The sequence below is a fragment of the Physeter macrocephalus genome, chromosome 7, assembly GCF_002837175.3.
Source record: "Physeter macrocephalus isolate SW-GA chromosome 7, ASM283717v5, whole genome shotgun sequence".
NCBI classification, from domain to species: domain Eukaryota; kingdom Metazoa; phylum Chordata; class Mammalia; order Artiodactyla; family Physeteridae; genus Physeter; species Physeter macrocephalus.
The window spans coordinates 79082373-79097502 of record NC_041220.1 but is presented as its reverse complement, the minus strand read 5'-3'; the positions used below and the strand labels follow the sequence as shown (position 1 = coordinate 79097502).

The window sequence follows — 15130 nt, the reverse complement described above, 5'->3', positions numbered from 1 at the left end:
TGTTTAAGATATACAGATTTATTGATAAACAGGAAAGCTTACGCATGAGTTGAGTCTCAAAGTTCTCTCCATGTCTTTTGTACATACTTCCTTATGGTATTTTTTGCACCATATTGCACCTGCTACAAGTCACCCCTAATTAGACCGTGAATGCCTAAACGGTAGAGCCAGAATCATCTACATTTTTGTTCTTCTGAATCTAGTAGATAGCATTGCTCAATAAACATTTATTGGAATAAGGACAGGAAAAGTGATGGAGAGGAAGAGAAAAGTAGATGTGTCTGGCACATGGCAGGGAAGAATGGAAACAAATATGCAGAAAGAAGATTAAAGGTAGGCAAGGAGAAGTATTAATTAGGATTAGGTTCAGCTGTGACTGACAGAAAATCCAAATAAACAATGGCTTACAGAAAAGAGAAGTTCATTTTTCTCTTATGTAAAAAAAAAGTCTGGAGATGAGTATTCCAAGGCTGGTAAAGGCTTCACAAATTCTTCTTATCTTGCTACTTACTCAGACTTAAGATGTGGTTTTTGCCTCATCATCCAAGATGGCTGCTTAACTTCCAGTCATTATGTCCTCATTCCAGCCAACAGAAAGGATAAAGGAGAGAAGTGCTTACCCTCTCCCTTCAAAGACACTTTCTGGATGCTGCACACATAACTTCTGGGCTTACTTCTCATTGTCCAGAGTTTAGCCATGACTACACCTAGTTACATGGGGATTTGGAAAATGTAGTCTTTATTCTGGGTGGCCTCATCCAGGATGAAAATCAGGGATTTTATTACTAAGGAAGAAGAAGAAGTGAGATTAGTGAATCAAGGGTATAAATATTTTTATACATTACTATGTTTATTATACAAATATTATGTATATTATATATATTTAATATTAATTGAATACCAGGAAAATGTACTGTAAAAATGTTTTTCTTTAAAACAAATTCAAGCTATTCATTTTTTTTCTTTGTAAAAGTCTTTTTTTTAAATGAATTTATTTATTTTTGGCTGCATTGGGTCTTCACTGCTGCACACAAGCTTTCTTTAGTTGCGGTGAGTGGGGGCTAATCTTCCCTGCAGTGCGCGGGCTTCTCATTGCGGTGGCTTCTCTTGTTGCAGAACACGGGCTCTAGGCGTGCAGGCTTCAATAGTGTGGCACGCGGGCTCAGTAGCTGTGGCTTAGTGGTTCTGCAGCATGTGGGATCTTCCAGGACCAGGGCTCAAACCCGTGTCCCCTGCATTGGCAAGCAGATTCTTAACCACTGCGCCACCAGGGAAGTCCCAAAAGTCTTTCTTGTTATCTACTATGAATGTAAATAACATAGTAGAGTTTTTAAAAGCATGGACTCCAGAGGAGAATGTCTATATTTAAATCATGGCTCTGTAGTTTACTTCCTGTGGCTCTGTAACTTTGGATAAGTCACTTATCCTCTCCAGCTGAAAGTTCTTCATCTGTAAAATGAAGATAGTAATTGTACCTACCTCACAGGGTTGCTGCAAAGATGAAATGTATTAATACACATACTATATACAACAATAAGTGCTCGATAAATCTTAACTATTACTATTTATGGTTGAAACTTTAGAAGATTCAAACAATTAGAAAGAGTAGGAAAGGTAATCTATAGATCCACTTCCCCCAAAAAACCAATATTAAAATGTTCATGTATTTACTTAAATCTAATTGCTATGGATATTTTTATGCTGTTGAAATACTTGTGCATATGATTCGTATCCTGCTTTAGTCCAGATCAACTTCTCTCCCTTCTCCATTCTGCTTTGTGTCCCCAGAAGCTGACCAGTAAGGACTCCATCAATAAGTTCTATTGCGTTCTTCTGTATGGATTAACCCAATGCCACATAAGAGTATTTATTTTCCCCTCCTTCTTTGAGGGATTGCTGTGGGTTGGCTGTGTCCCTTTATGGAAGGTTCCATCTCCTATCAGAGGCTGTCTCTCTCATACGCTACCCTTTCTGGGATCTTCCCTTCTGGCCTAGGATTGGTAACAGCTGTTGACAGACCCAAAGCTCTGCAATAATCCTTATTGGTTTCCCTAAGCCTTTCGTAAATAATCCCTGTGTTAAATCCCCTCAAATTACGCAGTTTCAGTGTACCAGGTCCTTTCTTCCAGGACTTTGACTGACATACATAGGAGAACAAGAATTTTTTTCAGAGAGGTTATTTTAGTAGCTGTATAATATTCTATAGTGCCAATGTACCTTAACAATAATAGCAATTACTTAATGTACCTGTCAAGTACTTTACAGACACCAATTTTATTTACTCCTCACCAACCCCAGGGATTGGTATTTTACAGATGAGGAAACTGAGCCTCAGGGAAGTCTGAAAATTTACTTGCCTTTGGTTTCAGAGCTGATAAGCAGCAAGGTTAGTCCTACTCCTATTCTTCCCATTAAACCCAGTGGTTCCAAAACCTGGCTAATCATCAGAGGAAACTAAGGAATTTTTTTCCCTGTGTTCACTCAAAGAGAGCTTAATTTTGTAGGTCCAGAGTGAGACCCAGAAATCTCTATTTTTATAAAAGTTGCTCAGGGGAGTCTGATGATCATCTAGATTCGAGAAGAAATTACCTCATTTTAGTATGCGTATGTTTCCTTTTGTTGGATATTCAGATCATCTGTATATTATGTTTTTATAAATAAGACTGCAATAAAGATGGTTATATATAAAGCTTTGCCTTATTTAGTATTGTTCACATAGAATGAGTCTCAGAAGAGGGATGAGTGAATTAATGAGATAAATAAATTTTTTTTTTTTTTTTTTTGCGGTACGCGGGCCTCTCACTGTTGTGGCCTCTCCGTTGCGGAGCACAGGCTCCGGACGCGCAGGCTCAGCGGTCATGGCTCACGGGCCCAGCCGCTCCGCGGCATGGGGGATCTTCCCGGAACGGGGCACGAACCTGCGTCCCCTGCATCGGCAGGCGGACTCTCAACCACTGCGCCACCAGGGAAGCCCGAGATAAATATTTTTGATTCTTGATGTGCTTCGTTCAAATGTTTATTCATTTAGCTACTTAAATATTCGCTTAAAAATATATATTTTTCTACAAATATTTATTTACCATGCTCCAAGCTCCAAGCATTGTGCTGAGGGTTTGCAGTGTAACAGTGAGCAAGACACATAGTGGGGAGATGGATATTAAACAAATAATTATCCAAATAAAATATTTAGATTATAATTGTGATAGGGTCTATGAAGAAAAAATAAAGAGGACTGTAAGCCTCGTTTGAGAATGATTAGTGAAGATATTCCAGAGAAAATGATATTTAAATTGAGGCTTGAAGAATGAGTAGAAGTTAGCCATGCAAAGAGAAAGGAGAGAGCATTCCAGACACAGAAAGTGGCATATGCAAAGGCTCAAAGGTATGGGAGAACTTGGAAAGTTATATAAAATTATATTTATGTCATAAGAAGATGGTATAAATATACTGAGGTAAAGCAAGAGTGAATGAAAAGGGAGAAATTAAGAAGCTATTGCAGGAACTTCCCTGGTGGCGCAGTGGTTAAGAATATGACTGCCAATGCAGGGGACACGGGTTCGAGCCCTGGACTGGGAAGATCCCATGTGCCACGGAGCAACTAAGCCCATGCACCACAACTACTGAGCCTGCATGCCACAACTACTGAAGCCCACACGCCTAAAGCCCGTGCTCTGCAACACGAGAAGCCACTGCAGTGAGAAGCCCGCGCAGTGCAACGAAGAGTAGCCCCCACTCGTGGCAAATAGAGAAAGCCTGCGTGCAGCAATGAAGACCCAACGCAGCCAATAAATAAATAATTTGTTTTTTTTTTAAAAAAGAAGAAGCTATTGCAGTGGTTCATGAAGGAGGTGGAGTAAGAAGAAATGATCGATGGCTCGAAGTGGTGCCAGTAGAGATGATGAGAAGTGAATATAGATTTATGTAGAAAGTAGGATCTATAGGACTTGTTGATTAATTATATAAAAGTGGTAAAGGAAAAGAAGTCAAAATGAGTCTCCAGTTTCTGGCATAAACAAGTGGCTGAATGATGTTATTGGGCAAGAGAGGGACAGTGGAGGCAGACTAGGTTTGCAAGGGTTAATCATGAATATGGTTTTGGCAGTATTAAGTGTTGGCATGACCAAATATGTGATGTCTGAGTGGAGATGTTGAGTTAGGAGTAAGAGACAGTGATCTGGAGCTCAGAAGTCTTGTGTAAAGAAATAAAATTGATATTGAAACCATGGAACTGAATGGAATGGATAATGTAGTTGAAGAATATATAGAGTGTCAAGAAGAGAAGGCTAATGACTATGCCTGGAAGACTCTAACATTGAAAGGCTGAGTGAAGAAGAAGGTCCAAAAGAAAACTGAAAAGTAGTGACCATCTAAGTAGGAGGAAAACCAGAAGTGTGTGTTGTAATGGAAATTCAAGAGAAAAGAATGTTTCACTGGAAAGCTATCAAAAAAGTGAAAAGTTTTTGAGTGTTCAAGTAAGATGAAAATGAAAAGCAATGATTAAATTTAGTTGATGGAATGAGTTGAGAAGTGAATGATATGCACAGATGATATTTCATCAAATGAAATGAACAGGGAACTTACCTGGTGGTCCAGTGGCTAAGACTCCGTGCTCCCAGTGCAGGGGGCCCAGGTTCGATCCCTGGTCAGGGAACTAGATCCCACATGCTGCCACTAAAGATCCCATGTGCCGCTACTAAGGCCTGGTGCAGCCAAATAAATAAACTAAAACAAATAAAAATTTTTAAAATGAAATGAACAAAGATGATCACTGCAGCCCTATTTGTGGAAATAACCTGTCTCCTAGTACAGCAAAAGATACACTTATGCTCACTGATTTTATTTCCCCAAAAGTAAATACTCATTTTAAGGTTGGTATGGTGAAGTTATTTTTTTGAACAAAAATTGGGGCATATTGTTTGACAATTTATTCTATGTGAAATATTTATAAGAACAGGTTTGTAATCTTATAAAATTAAACCATCGCTAATTACAGAAAACCCCGGATAGATGCACTGTAACTTAGTGAGGGCGAGACTTCCGCAAGTAATATGTAAGAGAGGGATAATCTGTGGGGTGAGATCCCTGAGGATGTTGAAGGAACACTGTAAAGGGATTAGCCTCAGGTAAGGGAACAGATGCCTGTCTTGTTAACAGGAAAAAAAGATCAAAGAATGATTCGCTGATAAGAGTTAACAGAGTCCTCTTCTATTATTATTTCTAATAATCTTCTACTATTATTACCAGTTGCCTTTTCTTTCTACACTAAGAGATGAGGAAACTTGGTACTAGTGAGGGAGAGGCAGTAGGGATTGGAGATGTGAGAAGAGTAAGGAAAATCTATGAAGAATGGGTGTGTGAACAGGATATGGGAGTCAAAGAATTCCTGGACAGTGTTGTAAGAGCCCAGTGGAGACTGGAGACCATGAATTCACCATGGTGCCAAACATACCAATTTGCACATTATGGTTTTCTCCAAGGGTTCACAGCAGCACAGGTACACATATGGCTAGTATGAACCATCGGATTTTTGCCAGACTGGTGCCAGAGAAGGACAATTGAGCCAGCGAGTTCAAAACAGTAGTCAAAAATAGTTGATATTATAAACCACAGAGAATTTTATTCAGTAAAATGGGGGAGGAAGTGGGGAAGGGGAACGTTTCTCTTAAGTAAAAGCAGTTTGAACAGGAGACAAAGCTACCTCTCAAGGTTTGCCAGTGGGTGGAGAGGGAAAAAAATGAGACCCACCCAAGGAGAGAACAGAGGGAGAGTCCTTGAGCGGAAGGGGGAAAGGGATAGAGAAGAAAGACAGGGAGGAAGAGGGAGAGATGAAGAAAGGTAGGGAAGGAGAAAGGGATGAAGAGGGAGAGAGAGTAGGAGACAGAAAGACAGACCAGAGACTAAGAGGGCATTTGATTTTGTTTGTGATAGTTTTCCATTCTTAGTTCCCTGGTTATGTTTCAAACCCATGGGTTCAAGAGATTCCCCTGTATCCTTACAGTGAATTTGCTTCTTTGGCTGAAGTTTCTATTTCAAAATAGTCTTAATTAAGACAAGAAAATGTAATATACACTCTTGTACTCTCATAGCATGTTTTTGTTTGTCTTGTTTTTGGGGTTAGGGGTGGGTGTGGGTAATGTAGAGCCAAAGTTGATGAGGTTTTCAACCCCTAAAGGGCACTTCTGTTGAAGCCATCTAATAGCCCTTTTGCATAAGGCTCAGAGTTCTGGCAGATGCCTTTGGAGCCTCTGGGGCTTGGAGTCACCAGCAAGTTTCCCCAAGGGTCCCTGCCTCCTTGCCTCACTGGCCCTGTTCAGGAGCAGCTAGGACTTCATGCCTGGTGCTGCTGGGGTAGAAGGGTGGCTTCTTTGATCTGCTGAGGATCTAGGAAAAGGGGAATGTGAGTCCTCTGTTCTTGACTGTATCCGAGATCTTTCCCCACTGGTTTCCTATTGCACAGTGAATCAGTTCACTCTTGAGGTAGGTCGACATTGCCCCCACCATCCGTCTCCTTCCAGGTGGTACCACTTAGAGATCATGGTATTACTAACCCTTGTGTCCTCCTTCCCAAAGCCATCAGATACAGGTTTACCAAAACATCTACCTTCTGTTTCCTACTTCCTATCGACGATACTAAATACTAACAATGTGGAAGCTCTGAGGCTGCCTGTTTGGACATTTACTTGATTGATTGATCTTTCTGCAGGCATTTAGTTTTAGTTTCCCACAACAGTAACACGCAAGCAACTCTCATTCTCTTCTCAGTCCTCCTGTCAATTTAACAAGCTGCTCTCAAGGCAGGTTCTATAATGAATACTTGGTGTGCAGAAATGACTGCAGTGTTATTGATTTAAATTCCATGAAGTGATGTCACAATTTATTTAACCATTCCCCACTTGTTGGACATTTAGATTGCTTTCCATATTTGAGTTTATAACTGATTACTATAAAGCATAACTTTATGCCAAGAAGTTTTTCTGTATTTAGGAAAATATGGGATTCCTCCTTAATTTTTCAGAGTTTTCAATACCACTAGCATGTATTTATGTTGTTTACTACTTAGCCTAGGAGTGTAGAATAATGACATTAACCGCCCTCACCCTACCCTTTTTTTTTTTTTCCTCTGCTTAGTTTTCTTTGAACCTCTGACTAGGTTCAAAGAATTTTCTCCCACATTCTCCTTCTGTAAAATGCCTGTGAATTCCATTTTTCACACTTTTCATTGTCATTTCCTCCTCATGTAGACCTCCATCCTAGAGATGTCTGTCCTCAGGCTCGGATATGTACTGATTTCTTTCTAGACCTACCACACAGTAGTCATCCTTGGACTATCCAGGGTCCTGGATCTGATGACCTACTCCTTTTTTATTTTTATTTTTTTTTTTGCGGTACGCGGGCCTCTCACTGTTGCGGCCTCTCCCGTTGTGGAGTACAGGCTCCAGACGGGCAGGCTCAGGAGCCATGGCTCACGGGCCTAGCCGCTCCGTGGCATGTGGGATCTTCCCGGACCGGGGCATGAACCCGTGTCCCCTGCATCGGCAGGCGGATTCTCAACCACTGCACCACCAGGGAAGCCCTGACCTACTCCTTCTTGATTTACTCTCTTATTTTGCTGAAGTGCATCCTCCAATAGCATCCTGACGAAGGATAAAAAGAAGATAAACCTTCTGATACTATGCATGTCTAAATGCATCTAAATTAAATATCGTTTTCTAATTCTGAATTTTGAGGACAATGATCCATTGTCTTCTAGCATCCAATGTTGTTGAGAAATTTAATACTATTTTAACTCCCAACCTTTTGTATGTGGTCTTTCTTTTTTTTCTTTCTTTCTTTGAAAGCTTCTAGAATCACCTCTCTTGTGGCATTCTGAAACTTCAAGTTGGTATGTTTTTGAGTTGCCGTTTTTAAAATTTATTGTAGGGCTTCCCTAGTGGCGCAGTGGTTGAGAGTCCTCCTGCCGATGTGGGGGACACGGGTTCGTGCCCCGGTCTGGGAAGATCCCACATGCCGTGGAGCGGCTGGGCCCGTGAGCCACGGCCGCTGAGCCTGCGCGTCCGGAGCCTGTGCTCCGCAACGGGAGAGGCCACAGCAATGAGAGACCCGCTTACCGCAAAAAAAAAAATTTATTATATTGGGCACTCGATATGGTCTTTTTTTAAAAAAATGAGATGTAATTACACATAACATTATATTACATTGTTATATTAGGTGTACAACATAATGATTCCATATTTGTATATTCAATATACTCTTTTAAACTGGAGACTTGGCCTTTATTTCTGGGAAATGTTCTTGTACTATTTCCTTGATAATTTTGTTCCCACCGTTCTCTCTTTTGCGAACTCTTTTAGTTAGATGTTGAATTCCCTGGCTTAATCTTTTAATTTTCTTATCTTTTTTACTTCACCCTCATTTTTAATGTCCCAAAGCACCTAATGTTCTCTAATGTTTCTCCCTCCTCCCTTTCATTTCCCTCCCTCTCCCCCTTTCTTCTCTTCTTTCCTGAGAGAATTTCAGTCTTATTTCAGGGATATAAAATCTTATCTCCCTGAGAATGTTAATTTAATGTTAATCTACCGTCTGCATTATCTGTTTCCTCTGAGTACTTCTTTTCCCCCTCCAGTTTATTTGTTTTGATCTCTGTCCTTACTGTTGGAAACTTTCCTCAAAGATCTGGTGATCCTTGAATGTTTGTTCAGATTTTCAAATGAATCGCTGCAAAGCTGATTGGAAGCTCTGTGTGAGTGGGCAGTTCTTGTCAGCTTGTGGGCTTATTTTTAGATTAAAGAGGTAGTCAGCCAGCTTGTGGGTGTGGGTGTGAATGTGGTCCCCCAAATGTCAGTGTGTGTAGGTATTTTCTCTGTAGCAATTTAGTTTATCAAGAGAAAGAGCCTGTAATCTGCCGGGAAGGATAAGCCTGGCCATTGGCACTGTAGCACAGGGTGAGGTAAGCCGACTGAGGAATCTCAGTTCAGTAGGCAGACTTTCAATTTTCCTTAAATCTTCACTCCTGCCCTCTTCCTGCCTGTTGCTCCCCAGGAAGCCTCCCCCCAGATAAAGTACTATGGGAGTGGGGGAGGGGTGGTTGGCTGACTGGTGGGAGTGGGGCTTGGAGTGCTAACTGCTTTTTTAGTCTTTTCAGACCCCACTCATTGCTTTCAATGCCCTATATTCCTACCACTGTCTTCCCGGGTACTGCAGGCTTCAATCCTTCCCGAGGTAGTCTTGCTTCTTGAGGGTATTCTCCAAGAAAGTTCTGCTAACCATTCCTCCACCTGCTTTTTGTCTTCATATGTTGGGGTCTGGGGGTACAAATATTTCCTAGTTTTATTGAAGATGGGGTTTGTGTTTCTGTTTCTCGTTCTGACTTTTGTGGGGGGGGCGCTGCACCATGAGGATCTTAGTTCCCCAACCAGGGATTGAACCCGTGCCCTTGGCAGTGAAAGTGCGGAGTCCTAACCACTGGACCGCCAGAGAATTCCCTGGAGGAGATTTTCAAAAGAAGAGGTTAGAAAGGTCAGTGATCAGCCATCTTAATCCTGGGAATTGTGGAGGTGACTTCCTAGCATTTGCTTTGATCATGACTATCCAGACTTTGTTGAAAATCAAAAACCAAAAATCAAAAACCAACAGTTTTCTGAAAGCAGTTCTTTCTGCATGTACTTGTTGCTCAATGGCAGCGCCAAGCAGTGATATGCCTAGCTATGCCGAAGCCTGAGACCAAAGAGAAAATTAGCAATACTGATCCTATCTTTAAAATTTTGATATTCTGGTTTTTGGGGGCTTTCTGAACCAATTATTTTTTTTTTTTTTTTTTTTTTGCGGTATGCAGGCCTCTCACTGTTGCGGCCTCTCCCGTTGTGGAGCACAGGCTCCAGACGCGCAGGCTCAGCGGCCATGGCTCACGGGCCCAGCCGCTCCGCGGCATATGGGATCCTCCAGGACCGGGGCACGAACCCGCGTCCCCTGCATCGGCAGGCGGACTCTCAACCACTGCGCCACCAGGGAAGCCCCACCAATTTTTATTTTTAAAAATATTGTATTAAATATCATTTATCTTGATTACTGAGCTTTTTGGGCATCCCTTAAGTTTTACCCCCTAGTTGAGTGACTTACTTTCTCCACCTTAATCCTGGCCCTAGAGGGGTATCTAATTTTTCATCAGCTATCCTCACCCCTATAAACCACTACAAATAAACATACAATCTAAGTAAAAGTAGCCTACTTGTTGTGCAAACTTACAGCTTCAGGACAAATTCCACAGTCACCCTCCCAATCAGTTTGCCTTTTTAAAGAGTGCGTTGTAGGTATTTCTGAGTCCTCTCCTCTGTTCATAGGAAGAGTTGGTCTCTTTCTAGGAAATACTGTATAGGATTGGGTCAGAGTGACTTCCTCCCAGTATATTTGAGACACCAGAGCTCTACTGATGCATGTTGCAAAAAGGACAGGTGTGGCACTGCCATAATAATGAGTTCCGTAGCTTTTCTTACTAAGATGATGTGACATCAAGAGAATCAGAAGCATTTTCTCTAAATTCTTCTGGTGTTGATTTTTCTCCTAAAAATCTTGAGATAAAGTAAAAGAAGTAAAAATTCTTCAAGTATTTCTACACCCACTTTTACACATGGGCGGTGTCAGGAAAGGATCCTCCCTTGCTAATTGCAGGATTTTTCGTTGACTAAGTGGGAGATGGAGGAGGCAGGTGTTTGAGCTGCTATGGGGACTCTGATACAGTGAGAGTGAATTTTTTTATTCTTTTCAGTCCTTGTTTTACCTAACTGTGGTGATATAGAGGAATCTTTTAGGCCACTGTGCATTGTCACAGTGAAGATCAGTCATGTTGAAGGCATTCTCAGTCCTTGTGTGTTTATAGGAAATCCTAACTATTTGGGGATGCTCTGTGTGTAAGCCATAGAGGCACCATGGCTACATAAAGACACAGTAGTTACCTCACCTTACTTGCCATACCACACCCTTGAGGAAGATCTAGGAGTGCTACTCAAAGTCTCAGAGTGTGCACCGTGGACTAGAGTTAGTTCCTGAACTAGTATTACCTGTCTGTGTCCAGATAATAATGGAAATTGAGAACAAACATTTAGAAACTTTTATAGCAATTTGACAGAATAATTTATGTTTGTTGCGTTTAATAATAAAAATGTCAGCTTGGGGCTTCCCTGGTGGCGCAGTGGTTGAGAATCCGCCTGCCGATGCAGGGGACACGGGTTCGTGCCCCGGTCCGGGAAGATCCCACATGCCGCGGAGTGGCTGGGCCCATGAGCCATGGCCGCTGAGCCTGCGCGTCCGGAGCCTGTGCTCCGCAACGGGAGAGGCCACGACAGTGAGAGGCCCGCGTACCGCAAAAAAAAAAAAAAAAAAAAAAAAAAAAGTCAGCTTGCATTTTTGAGGTCTTTTTCTTTTTAAAGTCACTTTCTAGTAATTAATTTTTATTGTATTTTACAAAAGTATTTGCTGGCGATGGACTGGAAAGAAAAAACTTGGCTTTCATCGCAGGTAAACAGAAAAATCTGGATCTGGAGAGCATTTTTTTTTTGGCCACACTGAGTGGCTTGCGGGATCTTATTTCCCTGACCAGAGATTGAACCCGGGCCACTGCAGTGAAAGCGCCAAGTCCTAACCACTGGACCCCCAGGGAATTCCCTGGAGAGCATTCTTGGTATTTAAGAAAGTGTCAAAGTTTTCATGACATTGGACTTGGCAATGAGTGGTCTCTTGGATATGACATCAAAAGCACAGGCAAAAAAGGCAAAAATAGAAAAATGGGACTACTTCAAACTAAAACTTTTGTGCATTAAAGAGCACAGTCAATGGAGTAAAAAGACAACCTTCTAAATGGAGATAATATTTGTAAATCATATATCTGACAAGGGGTTAATATCCAGAATATATTTAAAAACTCCTACAACTTAACAATAAAAAATCAAATAACTTGATTAAAAAATGAGCAGAGGATTTGAATAGACATTTCTCCAAAGGTGATATACAAATAAGTGACACACTTATGAAAAGATTCTCAACATCTCTAGTAATCAGGAAAATACATATCAAAAGCACAATGAGATGTCACCTCACACCCATTAGGATGGCCACTATCAAAAAAACAGAAAATAGGAATTCCAAATCAGCTGCACTATTGTTCATTTTCAATGGCAATGTATGATGGTTCCAATTTCTCTGCATCTTTGCCAACACGTATTATTGTCCATCTTTTTAATTATAGCCATTTCAGTGTGTGTGAAGATTACTGATTTTTAAGCTAATCAGAATAATATGTTCAAAATGCAAATATGACCAACTCACTCCCATTCAATGGTCCTAATTTTTTTTTCAGAATAAATTCCAAAAGTGTAATATAACATAAGAAGCCTTCCATGTTGCTATCCCTACCTCCCTATCTCTAGTCTCACCATCTGCCACTTCCCTTTACTGCACTTTATACTCTAGGGATACGAATTGTGTGACGTTTTCTGCATGCACTTTGCTACCTCTAACCTCTGAAACGTTGTTTCTGCTTTTCTGTCTGCCTAGATTTTCCCCCCACCTTTTTGCCTAATTTTTACTCACGCTTTAATACTACCCAGGCATTCATTTCTCATGGAGCTCTTCTCTAAATCCCCAGGTGTTATTATCATTTTTTCTACTAGGTATTAGCTTATGAATGTAACAACCCTATGAGGCAGGAACTCTTATCCTAATTTTATGCATAAGGAAAATGACTTGGAGAGAGTGAGAGATAGAGATATTAGTAACTTGCCAAAAAGTCACACCGTAAGGGAGTGAAGATTGAATTAAATGCCATTCCTCTGTGCTCTCATAGCAGCCTCTGCACACATGGGTTCTTTTGTTTGTTATTTTATTTTTAATCTTTTGGCTGTGTTGGGTGTTCGTTGCTGCGCACAGGCTTTCTCTAGTTGCGGCAAGCGGGGGCTGCTCTTTATTGCGGTGCGTGGGCTTCTCATTGAGGTGGCTTCTCTTGTTGCGGAGAATGGGCTCTAGGCGTGCGGGCTTCAGTAGTTGTGGCACACAGGCTTAGTTGCTCCGCGGCATTTGGGATCTTCCCGGACCAGGGCTAGAACCCATATCCCCTGCATTGGCAGGTGGATTCTTAACCACTGCACCACCAGGGAAGTCCCATACATGGGTTCTTTATTTCATTACATTTATATTATCTCCTTATATCTCCCAATTCAATCATGCACTCATTTAACTATTCATTCTCCAAATATTTATTTATAGTTTACCATATGCCAGGCACCGTGGCAGGTGCTAAGGACACGACGTTGACAAGACAGATCCTATATGGGACCTCATTGAACTTAAGAGTCTATAGGGGTGTACAAATGATTCAACTAATGGATATTTGCTATGGTAGCAAGGAGCAGAGGGACCTAATCAGTAGTTAAAGAAGCCTGGAAAAAATGATCTTGAAGCTGATAAGGATAAGGATGACTGGGGAACATCTTAAGGATGACTGAGGATTAGTGAGGTAAACATCTTAAGATGTTTGGCTTGAGGGTGACATGTAGCATGTAATATTATATAAGTTATCTCTTTCTTAAGCCCCAAAATTTAGTGTCTTAAGAAACAAATATTTGCTTTTTTAGCATCATCTGCTCATGGTGCCACCTTCTGCCACCCACCCTGGCTGCCACCCTGAGTCACTACCTGTGCAGCTCCGGCCACCTGGTTCCCTGTGCTAGCCACCGATATTTGGAGTTCTTACAGTAATGCAGACATTGACAAGAAAGAGCAGTCTGAACTTGATCAAGGTTTGGTTGATGTTGAAGAAGTAGAAGAAGAAGAAACTGGTGAAGAATCAAAACTCAAAGCAGGTCAGCTGACTGTTCAGATGTTGCAAAATCCTCAGATGCTTGCAGCCCTTCAAGAGAGATTGATGGTCTGGTAGAAACACCAACAGAATACATTGAAAGCTTGCCTAGGGTAGTTAAAAGACAAGTGAACGCTCTGAAAATCCTTCAAGTTAAATGTGCACAGACAGAAGCCAAATTCTATGAGGAAGTTCATGATCTTGAAGGAAAATATGCTGTTCTCTATCAGCCTCTATTTGATAAGTGATTTGAGATCACTTTTGAACCTATATAAGAAGAATGTGAATGGAAACCAGATGAGGAAAATGAAATTTTGGAGGAACTGAAAGAAAAGGCCAAGATTGAAGATGAGAAAAAAGATAAAGAAAAAGAGGAACCCAAGGGAATTCCTGAATTTTGGTTGACTGTTTTTTAAGAATGTTGACTTGCTCAGTGAATATGTTTCAGGAACATGATAAACATATTCTGAAGCACTTGAAAGATATTAAAGTGAAGTCCTTAGATGCAGGCCGGCCTATGAGTTTTGTCTCAGAGTTTCACTTTGAACCCAGTGAATATTTTACAAGTGAACTGTTGACAAAGACACATAGTATGAAGTTAGAACCAGATGGTTCTGTTCCTTTTTCTTTTGATGGACCAGAAATTAAGGGTTGTACAAGGTCCACATAGATTGGAAAAAAGGAAAGAATTGTCACTTTGAAAATCATTACGAAGCAGAAACAAGGGACTTGGGGCAGTTTGTACTGTGACCAAAACAGTTTCTAATACTCTTTAATATTTTTACACCTCCCGAAGTTCCTGAGAGTGGAGATCTGGATGCTGCTGCTGAAGCTATCCTTCCTGCAGACCTTGGAAGTCATCACTTTTTACATGAATGTATAGTCTCAAGATCAGTGTATACTTTACTGGAGAAGTTACTAAAGAAGAAGATGATGATTATGATGAAGAAGTTCAAGAAGAGGATGAGAAAGGGGAAGAAGAAGGAAATGAGGAAAATGATCCAGGCTATGACTCAAAGAAGGATCAAAACCCAACAGAGAGCAAGCAGCCGTGAAGCAGGATGTATGTGGCCTTGAGGGTAACTTGCACTGATCTAACTTCTGCTTCCTTGGAAAGGAGGAATTTACATAACTTGAAAAGCCTATTTCAAGTTTTTTGTTGTTGTTTGTTTGCTTGTTTTTGTAGCTTAAAATAAAAATATCAAATTAAAAAAATGATCTCACAGTTTCTGTGGGCAGGAATTTTTTTTCTTTTTCTTTTCTTTCTTTTCTTTTCTTTTTTTT

General features: G+C 40.9%; 1 pseudogene; it reads left to right on the top strand.

The window, feature by feature from the left end:
* Positions 1-13729: 13729 nt before the first annotated feature.
* Positions 13730-14901, top strand: LOC102996291 (nucleosome assembly protein 1-like 1; annotated as a pseudogene).
* Positions 14902-15130: the final 229 nt, after the last annotated feature.